Consider the following 17,915-nt stretch of genomic DNA (forward strand, 5'->3'; position numbering starts at 1 on the left):
GTACGTCCTTCATGATGCCATCTCATTGATGAAGCTGTTTTTGATGATGCATAAATCCTTTTCAATCTAGGTATAAGAGGAAAGTAACGCAATACCTTGGCCGGTTTCTTTTTACTCCGCGTTGCATCCAATTCATTCAGTACATCATCTCGATCTTCTTTTTGTGTTATCCATCTTGAAGATCCACATACATTGCATGACTCTTGATTAGCATTTTCACCCCGATATAACATACAATCTTTCGGACAACTATGAATCTTTTCGTATCCAAGATCCAATTCCTTTACTACTTTCTTGGCTTCATAATACGATGGTGGTAAACGAGTGCTTTCTGGAAATGCATCCTTTAATAACTTGAGCAGCATGGTAAAACTCTTTCCAGACCATCCATTCAAATATTTTATATGAAATAAATGTACAAGAAAAGAAATCTTAGAAAATTTTGTACAACCCGGATATAATTCTTCGTCTGCATCTTTCATTAAGGTGTGATAACGAGCTGTCTCATCATTAGATGTATGTATGGGCTCCTCAACATGCATACGTTCCGTATGCGTACATCCATCAAACATCCCAACTGTTTCTTGTATACTACTGGATTCTCCTAAATTTTGAACATCAAATCCAAAAGCATCTGTGATCAAACCCCTTATATCATCATCTCTTGCAGAATTGTCTTCTAGGCTAGTGGATCCGCAATGAGTCAAGGGTTGGTTACATGATGATGGCAACATAGATTCTCCATGAAAAATCCAGTCGGTATAACCTCTTAAAAAACCATTCCATACCAAATGTTCTTCAACATTTTGTGGATCTAAAGAAGAACTATTTACACATTTCCGACATGGACATAAAATCTTTCCATTCAAACTACTTTTCTCCATACCAAATTTAATGAAGTCATGAACTCCATCTAAATATTCTTTACTATTCCTTGGTTTATTTATCCAACTTTTGTCCATTGTAGGATAAAACTGACCGAACTTGTAATTTATCTAAAAATAAAAAAAATTATACAATCTATATTAATGCAATGAGTAAAAAATATCAGTCATTTCATAAAATCTAAAAAAATAACAGCTAGATAAAGTTTACATAGTAAATGCTTGCTATCATCAACTAATAGGTAAAGAAGGTCCTATCCCATTCAGAAAATGTATTAATTCTATAGGTCAATTACAAAAATCAAATGATATGCAACAAGAGCCGAAAAAAATTTCGGCAGCATTTTCCCTTAGTTCTTCCGTATAGGAAGAACAAAAGGAAAATACCATCCAAAATTTTTTCCAAACCTCTCAGCATACCATTTGATTATGGTAATGACCTATAGAATTACTCACATTTTCCAAACTGTCCATACTGGACAATCAATTGATCAATGTACATAATTCTTTTATCCGTACAAAAATAAATAAATGTACGGATATAATAGAATATGTACATTAATCAAAAGATGGGTCTATGTTTCGATGCAATGTAATTTTTTTTTAAAATTAATTCATAATTAACATTGCCTGGCATTAAATTCACAACCATCACAAAAACACCCATGAAAATCTACTTAGCATGCATTTGAAAATCTAGCCATTTCTGTGATAAAAAGTTGCAACTAATACTATAATTTAATGAGAGATTATCAACCAACTTGAATATTTCACAATGATATAGAAAACTATGCACCATGTGCTCATAATCTCCATATAATATAAAAGATATTTAACTTTTCAATCACAACAAAATGATCTTTGATCAGATGGCTGCGGATGAGATGGACTTGTTTAATCCCAATGACATCCCTCTTCTCCATGCACTCAAAAGCAAGACGCTGAGGTAAAATGGTTGGATACAGTGGAGTACCACCTTGGTGGTGAGTGGTACCTCTCTTGCTGGTTGACTGGCTCTGGCACAGCAACAGGAGAAAAAGATAACAGAGGTGTTTGCCCTGTGGCAGCTGAAATTTATACATGAAGCTTGTGGCTCTAAACAAAAGCTTACTTCTAATGGTGGCCTGCCCATCACTGCAGACCAACAATCTCTAACAAGTCCGATGGAAAAAGTTTTAGAATGCCTCACTTTGACTTGGTCAACCAAACACTTTTAGGCCTGTGATGAGTGAAGAACCGTTATTATATAAGGACGAGAAGATTCGCAGTTTGCTCTTTGCTAAGGAATTAGATTATTCTTTTCCAAGAACTAAGGTTCTGATCAGGGTAGGACGAGAAGATTTATCATTATTCATTTGCATAATCTAATAACATAAGTTATAGTGAACTAGCATCTTGGTGCCATGTAAAGGACTTTTTCCTCTCTCTCTCTCTCTCTCTCTGTGCATGCACGTGCATGTGCACGCCTGCACATGTGTTTGAGCCGAGATGTGTGTGACATATGAATTTACAGAAAAAAAAATCCCATATGCATAACTATGATTTTGTTGAGACTTTTAATATTTCTAACATAGAGTAATTTTCTTTTATCAGACCGCTCATAAGTCTCGGTCTTCCAATTAGACTCCACATAATGAAGGAATTAAAATAAAAGAAAGGCTATGCACCAAGAAGAAAAAAAAAGGCCAATACCTAATCAAGAGGGGTCAGACGAAAATATTTCAACCAAAGAAAAATCTCACCTCTTGCTAATGAAGAAACAAAAAACTCTTTCGTGGACAATTTACAGGCGAATTCCAGTAACATACTCAGGTAGTCCAGCAAGAAGAGCTTCTTTCACTAAAATAATAGGGATAATGAGTATATAGAAAACAAAAAGCCTATTCTTTTTTTTTTTTTCCATGATGTACATGGTAATTAAAGGGTAGAACACTTTGCAAGAACTAGGAGAAATAGGGAAAGATTTAACATGTTAATAGACTGGATCATATAGACCCTTTCTATTTAGCATTTCAAGTCCTCACTCACGGATCTCTACGCTCCAACTCGAGGGGGAGTAATGGAATCCTAAAGATTCTTCAAACTTTGCGTTGATAGAATTCTAAAAATTCTTCAAACCTTGTACATTTACCTGCATAATTACCATGATTATTTGGTCGATTTGAACAGCTCAGTCATAAATTGATTTATAGGATCTAATAAGAATCCTAAAGCTTGTTCAAACTTCTCACAATTATCAGCACACTTTTCACATATATTTGGTTAACTTGGGCAGGTTTGTCATGAACGGATTTACAGGATCTAATATAATTTCAAATATTGATTTATAAGATTTGTGTACATCCTGAATTAATTTTATAAACATACTAAATTTGTACAAATGATGTATATATATATACCTCATTGCTATGCTCAATAAAATTAGGTTATTCTAATCTTGCTTATGATCAAACAAATTAGTTAACTTTCTGCACAACTTCTATGTCTACTCTAGTATACTCAATCCTCAATCTGCTACAACAAATCTGCCTTGATGTAAAGCACAAATCAAGTCAATGTGTGCCAAAGATATGGTAACACCAAATAAAACATGCTGAATGCCACATCATGCAAATCAGAATTCTCACTCTTATTGATTCATCTCTCAGCTATAACCCTGAAGCGTAAGAACATATATAAGCATAAAAGTTGAAGTGGTGTGAACACAAGTAAATTATTATACAAAGAAAAACAGAGGAAGGGAAGTGAGAAAGCACAATAATTGATAGGAGATCAATTAACAGGATTCTGAGAAAGCACAATAATTGATAGGAGATCAATTGACAGGATTCTGTCATTGGTTCCTTTTCAAGCAGATACACAATTGGAGAGCAAATCAAAAAAACACATGGAGGAAAAATGCGGCCTTTTTACAAGTTCAAAATTCATCACTTAACAATAGAAAAGAATGGATCTTTTAAGGAAATTTTAGCCTTCTTTTCTGAATGGCTGCTTAATAACCTAAGATTGTCAGCTCTCTAGGCCTAAGTCCAGTACAAAATGAGTTCACATGCTGCAGGATTTTATGTACATAAAAATGGTTACAAAATCAGGCACCAACAATTTCGGAGGCCTATGTGCCATGATACAAGAAAATCCAACAATTTTACTGTGCTTAAAACATGTGTCCTCGCAAGATGACCAAACTGGCGATTTTATCCTCCAAATCCCGGCCAGCAGCTGCCGGAATACCTCAATCGACCAAATCCCGGCCAGCAGCTGCCGGAATACCTCAATCGACCGACCGCTGACCTCTCTGGGGACTGAAGACCCCTTTTTCCGATGATGAGGGAGGGGAAACCGTCGGTTTGTCTTGATCCGGTGGTTCCAAATTTACCGCCTGCGATTTTTTTTTTTTTTAACAATGGGTTGAACGCCGGTGATCTATTCCGGCACCCCCTTTCCGGTCAGCTATAAAAACTTGATGCCGGCCCAGATGGTTGCCGGCGTCGGGTCCGGAGGTGATAAAACCCATCTCCTCTTGAATCTGGACGAGATTCAAGAGGAAAAAATTGAATTTACGCCGAAAAAAATCATTATGAATAACATATCTTACTTTTGTGCCTGCGAAGATGGCCGCCGGGAGGGGAGAGGAGAGGAGGGCCGGTGGGGAGGGGAAGGGCTTGGACCGCGCGGGTGGGCGTCGACAGATGCGGCAGCAGAGGGGATCGAGCGACGGACGGTGGTGAGGCGTGGACGGCGGGTGCGCGTGGATGGCAGCTGCGGTGCCGGCGGCGGAGATGGGCCGGGGTCGGCGGAGAGGATCGGGTGGAAAAAATGAAGGGCGGCGGTAGATAGATTAGGGCACGGGCGGGGGTATGAAGGAACCTAACGACGCTTTTTAGCGTCGTTAAATAATGACGTAAAAAAGCGTCGGTATTGTTTTTATTTCACGACGCTTTTGCTAAAAGCGTCGGCGTTGACAGTGCCCAAATTTCTCGACGCTTTTAAGCGTCGTTAGATATCGACGCTTTTTAAAAGCGTCGGCAGGTCAGCGCAACCTGCCGACGCTTTCCAAAAGCGTCGGCAAAAAACGGTTGGTATTTACCTATTTTCTTGTAGTGTATACGAACATTCGCATGTATGTCCATTTGTGTAACATAAGAACACTTGGGCTTTATTCATGGTCCTAAATCAACTCCATCCAATTGCCAAATGGCAATGTTGTAGGTCCATCACCGGGACACTCTATACATACCTCATTTATTGATGACAAAGGCACACCACGATCGATTGTCTCAGGCTCTAAGTTTTGACTTCAGATGGATGCACTGGCCAAAGGCAAGAGACTAATGAAATAAGACAAAAAGTATCACGTTGCATTATTTATCCATCATTGAAAAATGACAATACTAAAAATTCCAAGAAAACAACAAACTAGGCAATCATCTTTTTTCCTTCATTTTTAAAGTATCTTTCATCAGTTTATGAAAATCTATCTATATAATTAATTGTACACAAAGCTTTTCCTCATCTCCTTGAGATAGACATGTCAGAAAGTTTGTTCGATAAATTATTGGCAATTCGAGTAGATAGATGTATGGGCATACCACCGATGTTAAAGCAGATGGAAAAATGATGATTGAACAAAGGATACAAGAGTAAGTCTTCCTTGACCTCTAAAAATTTTAGCCACCACACATCTCATCATCGATCATTCAAGAAAGAAGAATTTAGATAGAGATAAAGATATAGTTTGGACTATGATAGTAGAAATCTTAGTTAACATTACTCTTAAGATATAAGAAAATAAAATGCAGGATAATATAAAGTTAAGATACAATAGAATTAATTGATTATCGCTACTATCCTCAGCGATTTCAAAGATTCACTCCCATGATTCCATATGTAGCGTAGTCAAGAACTAAACCACTATCCAATATTCTTCATCTTTTAACTCGTCTGAGTGCATCATGGTTGATCATGGACAGATTCCCATCTTTCAGCTTGCCTATTCATATCAAGGTTGATTTCTATTTTTTCAGTTCGTCTTTATATTTAGTGTGATTTGTACAATCAAACCTTATCTAATTTAGTAACATTTATGTGATTTCTCACCTACTCTGATCCTATCCGACCTTGCCCACATAATGTTGGCTTACAATCGACGACTAGATTACTGAGATATGGTGTAAACTGACTTTCTCCACTAAGGTATTGTTATAAGCCGATAACTCCCATTTCTTTGGATCTATATCATATTCATTCGGCTTACGTCCTTGATTTTTAGCTTATACTTAGTCTATTGGTCTTTAAATGACAATCAGTTTAGATGTGGTGTAAACAATAATTATTATCATGATATTATTTAAGTCTCTAATGTAGAGAGAGAAACAAACTTACTAAAAATTGGGTGCAATGTGATATTATTGAATTTTTTTTTTTAGATCATAAGAACAGCATCAATTTCTTAAACTTGGAACTTTTTCAACCGTGAAGAGTGGTGCCAACTATAGAGAGGAATCCTGTTGGTAAAACATCTGCAATATGTTTCCAAAACAAATTAACAAGCATTCAACAAACAGGTTTCTAACATATGTACCAAGAAAAGAAGTCTCTTGGAAACACATTCAGTAGCGGTTTGGCACAATTAAATAGGTGCTGCTGGCTAGTTTGATCCTCGTACACGCCTGGTTTCTTAGTTCTTGATCTCCATGTTTATATATTTTTTCAAAAGAAAATAGAGGAAGCTTTATTTCGACGTGCTAATAAACTCGTGTTTAACGTGGATTAGATGCTCGCAGAGATGCAAAGAGAGAGAGAGAGAGAGAGAGAGAATGATTAAAGACGGAGGGCCACGAATCCGCTTCTTCTTTATCTTTTCCTCGTTGGACATTCAAACAAGTGCTCTCCGGCGCAGAAAACCTATAATTTTGTCGATATCTCTTGCTGGCCTAACCGTGCTATCGTTCTATCCTTCGAAGCAGTCGCAGTCAACAAAGTACCCGTCATCATTTCTGTTATCTAATAATTCAGTTTCCGAGTGTCGGTAGTCTCATTCCACGTTCTCCATGGGGTGCGAGGCTTAGGTGATAACTTTGTAAAGACAGGTAATGGATCCTATCGCCATCTCTATCACATCAAAGGGGCTAGCTTGTGATGCCTTGGACTTGTCGTACCAAAGCAAGTTAGCTATCATCATAAGAGTTAATGGAAGGTAAACCAACCTCTTGATACCTGCATAAAGACTTCGTGATGTGGAGTCCATATATATGAGTTATCGTAGCACATGGATATCCCCATCTCCTTTCCAGGGTGTACCATAATTCGTAGCTCTAGAGACCGAATACCACCTTAGAGCGCTTTAAAGAACTTTATGCCATCTGTTTCAAGAAAACCAACAAAGCCTTATGGGGAAGTAATCCTTCAATATGTGGTTCACATTTTAGTGCAGTGAGCAAAATACGTTCGTCTTTGGCATAAAAAATGGAATGTATGCCCTATGGCGCATTCACCACGCCACATATTGGAAATATATATTCCTTGTTTTTGGTTGCTGTCTATAGGGAAGGGTCTTTCGAGATCCGTCAACCTAGTTGATGGGACATCAAAGTTGTTTTATATAATACCCCTTCCCGTTAGATTAGATTAATTATGTGCAGACGCCTTTGAATTTTTAATACCCAGACTGGTAATTGATATTGTTTTTTTAGGATTACAATTTTAAAGGGCTGTGTGTTACGGTCGGAACACACAAATAGAACACAGAGACGCCATGGGAACGCAGGTTAGATGCGTCCTTCCGGTCCTACGTTCCTCTCAATAAGACACGTGTCCAGGCATCCCGAAGGCCGTTAAGGCCGTGGGCGTGCTCGCCCGCGTTCCTCCACGGTGGCATCCACAGAGGCCCCAGACGCGGTTGGACCACCCGCGTCCCCGTTCCAGAGGAACCTCCACGTGGCGGTTACGTTCGCACTACAAGAGCCGGGAGCCTAGCGCGACAGACGAGGCAACGTGTTGACATCTTGGGCTCGTCAGGTGGCGACTGGGGCGCCTATTTAAAGCCATACCACACCAACCCTGGGGAAGGTGTCCACATCGGCGAGGGAAGGCGGTGATGGAGTGGTGGCAGCGGATGTTGGTGCCGGTGAAGCGAGCGCTCGTCGCCGTCGCCGTCGCCGCCCACATGAGGGCCCGGAAAGACGGTGAGACACCTCTTCCTTTCTTCTCTCTTCTCTCCCCCGGGTTCAGGTTGGAGGGTTGATCGATTGCCTAATTCCGACTCCTTCGAATTAAACAGTTGGATTCACAACTCACAAGCCTACTAATTCCGATACTAGGAATAGGAAATATTAATGTTTCACCCTTACAGGAATCACAAGCCATTGAATTTTTTTTCCCCCCGTCAAATTTATCGTTTTTTGATAACTTGTGCCACTTGAAAGGGACCCAACAATTTTATATAATAAATTATATTGCTGAACTCTATCATCTAGCAAAGATATTCCTACCATGGCTCGCTAAATGTGTCCATGCTCAATTTGTGAATTGGCAGAAGGTGGGATTCTAAAGCTTCACAACGATGTCCAGAGTTGTGGGTATCGAGATGTCCAGGTGATGTGGGAGATACTGCAAGGATCGGATCTGGAGCTGTCTCATTCTCCGGAGTCCAGGACGGAAGCAACCGGTCAGGAGGGTGTTGGTGTAGGCGGGCCGGACCCAATCGCATGGCCCCATCAACAACTGCGGCGTTGAACCATGCACCAAGGGAGCTTAGGCAAGCTGTAATCCAGCAGCTTGGCGACCTGAAATAAGACCGGATACCCCAGTCTATGGTCGTCCTCAATTTTCATATGTACATGCTATTAGCTACCTAGCATAATAAAAATAAGAAGGGTGGAATTAAACAAGAGCTTCTATGGGTCCTTTCCTTGTTGGAATATAAAGTCTATGCGATGCCCATTTGTGGGCTTCTTTCAAGTTTTTACGTTTGCTAGCTGACTTCATGGGCGAGCCCAAGAACCATCGTCGATATGCTCCAGAAATACTTTCACCTCCAATCTCCATTGCCCATTGGTGGTGATAAAGTAGTATAACAGAGGCTTATCGGTAAAATTTGTCACAGAGCTACGTTAAAGGCCACCAACATCATGACTCAGTAACTTGGATTTTAATTATTAGGTGGAGTCATGGGGTAGCAATAGCCACAGAGTACATGTGATCACGTACAATAAATATATGGTCTTTTTTTTTCTGCATAATTTTATCGAAATTACATTTCCCTTATCCCCAGAAAGTATCAAGCTTTTTTCCAGCAAATATCTTAGATTAATGTCTGATAGCAAAGTTGGGAGATCCGTTAGGTGACGCTAAGATGGATTTAATGATGCAAATACCCTTCACAATCAGCTAATCGAACGGCTAATATAGCGCAACAGGCCCCGTAGTAAAACCAGCGATACCTCGCACATTCGTGTCCCCCACCCCCGACCACACCACCCCCCCCCCCGGCCCATCAAAAAGTGCCACGTATCGATCTAAACACATCAAGGCCGTCCAATTCTTGAAAAAAAAAAAGAAAGAAAGAAGGTAGACAACTGGGGAAGGCGGAGGCGGGGGTTTCGCTTATTGCCGCCGGATTCAAAGCAGCGAGTCAATTATGGTGCCGCGGCTGTTTCGTGTTGCCGGCGGGGACCACGTCATCGATGGCGGCATGCCGGATGGAGCAAAGTCATGGCGGATCTGACGGCGAAGGAGCAGAGAGGTAGATGGGGCCGGTGCTGGTGGAGTTGTTCTCACAGAGGGGGTGCACGACGTCGCTAGAGGTGGAGGCGATGGCGATGGCGGCGCGGCTTTTGGCACGCTGGGAGCTCCTGGGCCTGGAGGAGGAGAAGATGCCATCGATGGTGGTGCTGAGGTTCCATGCGGAGGTGGTGGGATTCGACGAGGAGGCAGTCGCAGGGATTTTACCCTCGCCAGCGCCTACCCCGTGACCTTCCCTTCTTCAGCGCTGCCATCCACTTCGACGGCACCCGCGAGAACAGGCCCAAATTGGGTCTGTTTGAACTAAAGCCCCAACCGAATTCGAAAAGGATTGGGGCTCAAAACAGAGGAACCGCGATCGAGATCTTCAGCCCGAGCTCCCACCGTTGGGACACGGCCGTGGGAAGTGTCCGGCGCGGACTCCGTGAGGCGTGTACGAACGGCCGTCGCCGGTTGGGGCTGCTTCCATCTGACAAACGGCGGCGTTATACGCAAGGACGAGAACAACCAAATATTTTGTGATAAGATTATTAGAATAATTGGTTGGTGCAGGGTGAAGCAGTAAACAACGGAGGAAAAAACAACGCAGTAAAAATCAACTAAGGTTTGTTTGGACGATTAGATTCAAAATTTTATAATATTTATAATTTAAATATAAAAATAATAAATTATAAATAAATTAGATTATTTATTATAAATATTTAAAATTATTTTTTAAATAGATTGATCCGAATCCTGCAGATCAATTTTCTTTCTCTATAGAATCCGAATTAGACTATTTATAATTTAATATTTTTTATAATTGAATCATGAATTTCATAAAATTTTAACTCCAACTATCCAAACAAATTTTAAAATTTTTTTTAGTTTAGTTATAAATATACAATAAAATAATAAAATAACAGTAAAAAATTTGAAAAAAAAAAAAAAAAAAAACAAACAAACGTCGAGATACTAGCCCTCTATATATACAAGGTTTACACAAAAATAAAAATAGATACAAATAAAAGAAAATTTTCCTGAGAAACAACTGAGCTAATTATAAAAATTTCTCTGAACCAAACTAATATTTGATTTATGTTATATCTACTAGTTATTATATAATTCTAGTTTTTAATACTAAATGTTTACGGATAATGACAAACTTCTAGGAATCAATATGTGCTGGATGTCAAGATATACAACACCATGGGCAACCTTGGAGATATTATGTGAGTCTACTTATTAGTATTAGGAAACGTACGGCGTCACTGACAAACATGATAAGTATGAAAGATAAAATAGCACCATATTAATTAAATGGATTTGTGCAGTAATATATAATATCTTGTCTGGCTTAGCTCTGGTAAATACCTTTCTCTCGGATTACTGGGGGTATCTTTGACCACCAAATGTCCACTGATGGTTAGATTTATGAAGGATATGAGCAATAAGAAACTAACATTACTTAATACTAAATTATGGATTCGGGTTCTTTCTTTTTGGCCAGTGAAAGTGAACTAATGTACGTATTTCAGGATAAAATGTGATGCATTTTCCATTATTTTCCTCATTTTTTTGGAAAGAGGAAATGGGAACAAAGAAAGCGATCAAAATGGATGATAGATGCCAGAGATCCTCATTTAGTTATTTTATATGCAAAGTAATCAGTTCACAAAGCTTCATTTGGATATTGCTTAGTTTTCTTTCTGGTCCAAGTCACAGCTCTTACGGCTTCCAACTTCATGTTTGGATAGGTTAATTGAATCGAGATCGGATGAGCTTAGACTCATTTTTTGGTAAAGAAGCTTAGACTCATTTTTAGTAGTCCCACTTGCACAATGCCAACATGAGAACAATACATCACATGGTTCCATAGAATAAGTCACCTTTTCGGATCTGCTACCAATAGATGGATGCTAACATATTCGTCGCTTTATCAATAAGTCTATAACCTCAAGTCACGTATGAGAAGGACCTCAACTATTATTTATAATAATAATAATAATAATAAGAGAAACAAGTTAGGCTCAACCATTGCCTCTACCTCTTAGTCAACCACTTTTGCGCCTATAAATTATCAGAGAAACTATCTCACAAGCCCTCAATGTAGGTATAAATTTCTATCAACTGGACACTAAAACATTGATTTACTCATAACATATGTGAGCAAACTAGCTTCATGCTTGTGATTTAGAAATTGGTCCAACCTAGTCATTGTTGTATCAGATAATAAGTTTGGTTCACTTTTAGAATCAACCATGAACAAAGGAAGCTGAAAGTTGCAAACTCCAACAAGTCACGAAGCATAGAACATCCCAACAAACTCTGCTTCAAGGCCCTTGAATTATTGGAGGAATTTTTAACATCACCAAATCTCCTTAACGATTGTAGAGGCAATCCTCAGAGCCTGAAGGACAACTTGAAATTCATAGATTTCATCATCTCCACAAAGCTTGTGGATCTGGATTTGAAGGGAAGGGATTTCACATGGAGCAATAGAAGAGAACGACTTTCTCTTGCTAGACTTGACAGATTCTTATTATCTTCTAAGTGGGAAGACTTGTTCCCTGTTTGTTTTCAAAAGTCCTTATCTTCATCTGCTTTTGATCATATTCTCATTGCTCTTGATTGCAATTTTACATTTCAATACTCAAGAATCTTTCGATTTGAAGCTTGGTGACTCAAAGAACCAGATGTTGGGATATTGTGCAAACTCCTAGAAGAGCATTAGAGGGGAAGTAATCTAGCACAAGCTTGGGTGAACAACTAAAAACTTTGAGAAAGGCCCTTAAGCATTGGTCTCAGTCCAGAAGAATTATTAACAAAGAATTGAAAAAGAAAATTTTGCATGACATTGATTTATTGGATAGAAAAGAAAAAGGTTCAGATCTTCTCCTCTGGAGTTTGAAACTAGAACGATCTTGAGGCAATCCTTGAAAGACATTTATTGCAAAGAGGAACTCTACTAGATACAGCATTCTAAAATTACTTGACTTCACAAGGTAATCAGAATACTTCTTTTTTCTATAGAGTGGCCTATGGTCGTAAGCATCGAATTACATTACTTTCTTATTTGATGAGGGTGTCGAAGTTCATAATCCGAATGAAATTGCTTCAAAACTGTACCTATACTACAAGAATCTTTTTGGATATTCTTCCCCTTCTTGCCTATCCTTTGATTGGAAATGTCTTTATGATGCCCCCCAGGGTCGACTTAATCTGGTGAGGCCTTTTCTGTAGAGGAGATAAAAAATACAGTCTTCTCATTTGGAACTTAAAAGCTCCCACCCCAATGGTTTCACTTTTGCTTTCTTCAAAAGATTCGAGACTTTATTGGTGATGATATTGTTGTGATTTTAATGAATTTCACAAGGGCTGATCTCCAGAAGCTTAATTATATTATATTCTCTGATTCTCAAGAAGAGTGGGGGGGCTCCACGGTTCGAGATTTTAAGCCTATCAGTCTTCTCAATAGCTTGTATAAGATCATCACTAAGTTTTGACCACTAGGGTTAGTAAAAGCCTCTCTCTTTTGATTAATGACTCTCAATCTGCATTTGTAAAAGGAAGATCCATTATTGAGAACTTCTTGACCACTCACGAGGTGTTAGCTTATTGTCGTAAAATGGGCCACAAAGGTATTTTGTATAAGCTGGATTTCTAAAAAGCTTTTGACAAAGTGAATTAAGAGTTTTTGTTTGAGGTTTTATAGCCAAAAGGCTTCCCTTCTATTTAGGTCTATTAGATTCGCAGTCTCTTATCTTCTTCTAAGATAGCAATTCTTGTAAATTAAAAACCTGATAATTGGATCAGTTACAAATTAACAAGGATTAAGATAGGGTAACCCACTTTTTACCGACGCTATTCATCTTTATTACTGATGTGCTTTCTATCTTGCTTAATGAGACTGATTCTGTTGGATTGATTGAGGATATTGACACTAACATTACTTTTCGAGATATTAAAAGACTTCAATTTGCTGACAATATGCTTCTTCTATTATGTGCAGGGAAGAAAGTGAGCCTTCTTACTGTGAAGGTGATTTTTTTGGCCTTTGAGGGTGCCTCAGGTCTTAAAATCAATCTTCATAAAAGCTTGATTGTATGCTTGAATATGCAGGACTCTGAAGCCTCTCTTTTTGCCTCATAATGAATTGCAAGAAAGAAAAACTGCCTATCTCCTATCTTGGACTCTCTCTTTGTGATCAAAAACCCCCAAAGCATTGTTGGTTGCCTTTGTTGAAAAAAGTTAACTCTAGATTGACATCTTGGAAGGATAAACATCTATCTTGGGGTGGTAGAGTTATAATTCTCAACTTTATTTTATCATCTTTGCCGCTTTATTTCATGTCGGTATTTAGACTCCCTAAATGGGTTCTATCCAGGCTTGATCAGCTTCGTCAGGCTTTTCTATGGAAGGGGAAGAAAAAGTTTGTGAATTCTATTGCTTGGTGAATTAGGACTCAGTTTGTAGATTAAAGGAACAAAGAGGTCTAGGAATTAAAAATTTAGAGCAAATTAACCTTACCCTCTTGACCAAATGGGCCGAAAAATTTACTATTGGATCTACCTCCCCATGGTGGAAGCAAATCAAAAGTGTCTATTATATGAAGAAAACATTTGGCTTGAGATCAAGAAAAAACCTTAGGAAGATGTCTCCAATCTGGAAGGATGTATGTAAACATCTCAATACCGTTTGGAACTGTCTCTCTTTCAAGCTTGGTGATGGATCCAAAGTTCATTTTTGGAAGGATCAATGATGTTGTCTTACATCTCTTGCTTATCTCTTTGAAGATTTGTACCCCTTAGTTGTTAAGCAAAATTGCTCTATGGCTTCACAATGGTCAAAGAGATCCTTGTCTCGGAGGATTAAAGTTTGAGGACCACTATCTCTTCTCCAATATAAATAACTATGTATTTTCAAAACCTGTATTGCCAACATCAAACCGTCTAGAATTGCTGATGTCTCTTCTTGGAAGTTCACTACCAATGGGCTATTCACTGTGGATTCGTTTTATGGGTTCATCAACAATGGAAGAATTGTTTGTCTATACTATAAGATGATATGGAAAGCTACTATACCTAAAAAGGAAGGATGTTCTTGTGACTGGCGCTTCGAAATAGACTCATATTACTAAAATTTTGGCAAAAAAAAGAGGACAGATAAACTCCAGATGTGTTCTGTGTGGATCTAACTTTGAGACCATCTCTCGTCTCCTTACTAGGTGCTCCTTCGTGTGTGGGATCTGGATGGACTTGCTTGTGAATCTGAACATCTCCGGTTGGTCTTCAAATTTATATGATTTGTAGATTATTTGCAGGAAAAAAAAATTGGATGCCTCAATTAGAAAAGCTGCTGATCAACTCCTTGTCATTTTGTGCTGAGAAGTTTGGAAAAGAACGCAACGCAAGAATCTTTAGGAAAAACATTGCTCTAAGTTTGTAGTTCTTTAGAAAATTCATCAATCTTTTCATAGCTGGTTCCACATCTGCAGGCCAAGAATTCAAGATAGCCATGAAATACTTTGGAGAAAGCTTCAGCAGCCGGTGGATTCGCTTTGAGTATCGACTAATTTGTTGTCTTGCAGTCGCTGGAGGTTCTACATTTCATGGTATCCAATGGAAGTATTGGGTGTGGGAGTTATTGTGCCCTATTTCTAGAGCCTATTTTACTTTGTTTTGCTGACCTTTGTTTTCTCTGTTGTGTAGCTTGCTGTTTTTTATAAGTTTCTTGCTCTTTTTTTTGTTGTACATTTTTTTTTTCTATATCTTTCTTCTTCTTACAATAAAGCTTCGGTGACTGAGGCTGGCCCTTAGTCTTCTTTTCCATCCAAAAAAAAAAACTTAACTAAACCCAGTAAACCAAAAATTACTTATCCAATATTCCTTTGCTGCTTATCCCATCAGACCATTTATTGCACTGTCAGTCTGCACTGCTGAGATAGTTAAATTTAGAATGTTTTGTCAATCTCCTAGATTGAAAAAGCTTTTGGAAGCTGTATATCCCGAGAAAATGAAAGCATTATTACTTACTGTTATTTGCTCGAAATTTTTATTCACTGACATTTGCACCATTTCTCTCCAAGTATTGCTTGTCGAAAGAGCATCAGTTGGTACTACACAAGCATGGTTAACTCATGCTCCATCTGGAAACATCTTTGCTCATTATTGAGTGTCCATCATCTACAAACATCTTTTGACCACTTTTGTACTGACCAGATTGAAAGGAATTTCTTTGTCTGGTCGGATCATCCTTATGCTTTGGGGGAGTTTGGCTTGGTCAAGTTGGAAAGAAAGGAACTTACGGCTATTTCTTAATAGACGCAAATTCCTCTGTCATAACATCCGAGGCTCTATAATTTTTTTTAGACTGGTTTATCTTTTACAAATCAGGTGAATATATTGGCTTATTTTGAAAAAATCTAGAGTAAAATAAAAAGAATCTACCCATTGCTGCCCACTCTTGATCCCTGAAGATGGACTCTAACGCTGTCTCTGATTAGTCTAAAACACAATTGATGTCTTCGGTTTGTATTTCTCCTCACTTTGATCTCTTCGGTCTTCCCTTTTTTCCACCTGCATCTTTTCATATTTGCACCCTTTGAAGCTCTTGTAACTTCACTTGAAAGGTTTATGCTTGTGTTTACCTATTCCCCATCTTCAATGTAATCTATATGCACTTTTGTAAGTTCCTGATTTTTTTCATTGAATAAAGCTGGTTGGCTCTGTTTCTGAGCCTCCCGTTACAATCTTCTTTTTTTTTTTTTTTTTTTTTTTTGAGGAAAATGGAAATTAATGGCGCATACCATTAGTCACCAAATATTAAGAAGAAATAGTTACAAGTCATGGATGTACAAAAGAAAGAGGAAAGGAATTTTACAAAATAACTGGAAGACCGGCAAAAGTGTAACAAAAGGGACTCAAAAGAATGCTCAGTTCGGTGCAGCAAGAGAAATCACAAAGGCTCACAGTCTACAATTTTCTCCATCACAATCTACAGAGAAGATAGTAAAAATCAAAGAAGAGCATCGACAGAGAGGTAATGGGAAGAAGTAGTGGTATGCTTAATTTTTTCCCAGATTTGCATGAGACCATGCAAATGCTTCTCTCCAGACAACAAGGACCAATCCTTCAGTGGGTTCACAATTTTTGAGGCAATTTCTTAGTGGTTGAAAGCTTGTCTAAGAAGGTACAGGCATTCCTTTCCTGCCAACAGCACTAAACTATGGCGGCAATAAGCATAAGAATTACAGAGTGTAAATCTTTAACGAAACGGGAGTGCAGCCAGCTAGAACATATATACTTCAGGTCACCAGGGGTAGGCATGGAAAGAAATGAGCAGAGAAGTCTCCACAAGCCTACCAGCAAAGGAACAAGAGAGGAAGAGGTGCAAAATGTTTTTGAAGGGTCTCCATAGGAGATGCAATCATTAAAATATTTACTATTTTTTGAAATAGAATATCTCTAGTATTGATCTTGTTGAGGAGGCAAAGCCAAAAAAGCTCTTGTACTTCAATAGAGTTTGGGTCTTCCAAAGTTTGGAAGCAAGATCCACCTCACACCTCTTGAGTTAAGAAAATAGTACAGAGAGGAGGAAGAGAAATCCCCGTTGGAGTTTAATTGCCAGCAATTGAGTCTTGCCTCGCATCAAAATGAAACCCGACGAGGAGTGCTTTGAGATCGTTGACCCAATTTGGGCAGCAGGGGAAAGAGTTGAGCTGACCTTGAGAGTTTAAGAATTATTTCTAGGATTATAGAATTTGAAAACAATACCAGACTTCAAACCCCAAGCTTTATAAGTGTGGGGAAAGAATTGGCACAAATGAAAAATTTAGTAGCCATTTGTCCTGCCAAAAAAGTATTTCCAAGCCATTTTTATCAGAAAATTCATCTGGTGCCAGAAAGGAGGAAGGGGGCAAACTACATCTCTCCATAATCTACAGCAATTCCTCCTTGGTTTGCAGCTGGCAGAGAGTTTGACTCTGTTTAAAACAGAGACCAGACATCCGAATCTTCCAGAAAAATCTCAAAAAAAGTTTGGTTCATTTTTGGCTTAATGCATTAGATCAAGCAAGTCATGTAATCAGGTTTCAGTTTGGTCATTTAATGTTCACCTAGCTAGGATTATGTCTCATTTCTGAAGCTAAGTGACCCATGATTTTGGATTGATTGCATTGGTTACATTAAATTCAGTCGTGATGCTTGTTAAATTCAAGCTTACCCCATTTGCACCCTTATTTGCGTAGGGTGTCTTGCGATCTAAGCTCAAACTTTGAAAGGGAAATGATATCAAGATTTAGCATTGTCT

The sequence above is a fragment of the Elaeis guineensis genome, chromosome 8 (genome assembly GCF_000442705.2).
Source record: "Elaeis guineensis isolate ETL-2024a chromosome 8, EG11, whole genome shotgun sequence".
Lineage (NCBI taxonomy): Eukaryota > Viridiplantae > Streptophyta > Magnoliopsida > Arecales > Arecaceae > Elaeis > Elaeis guineensis.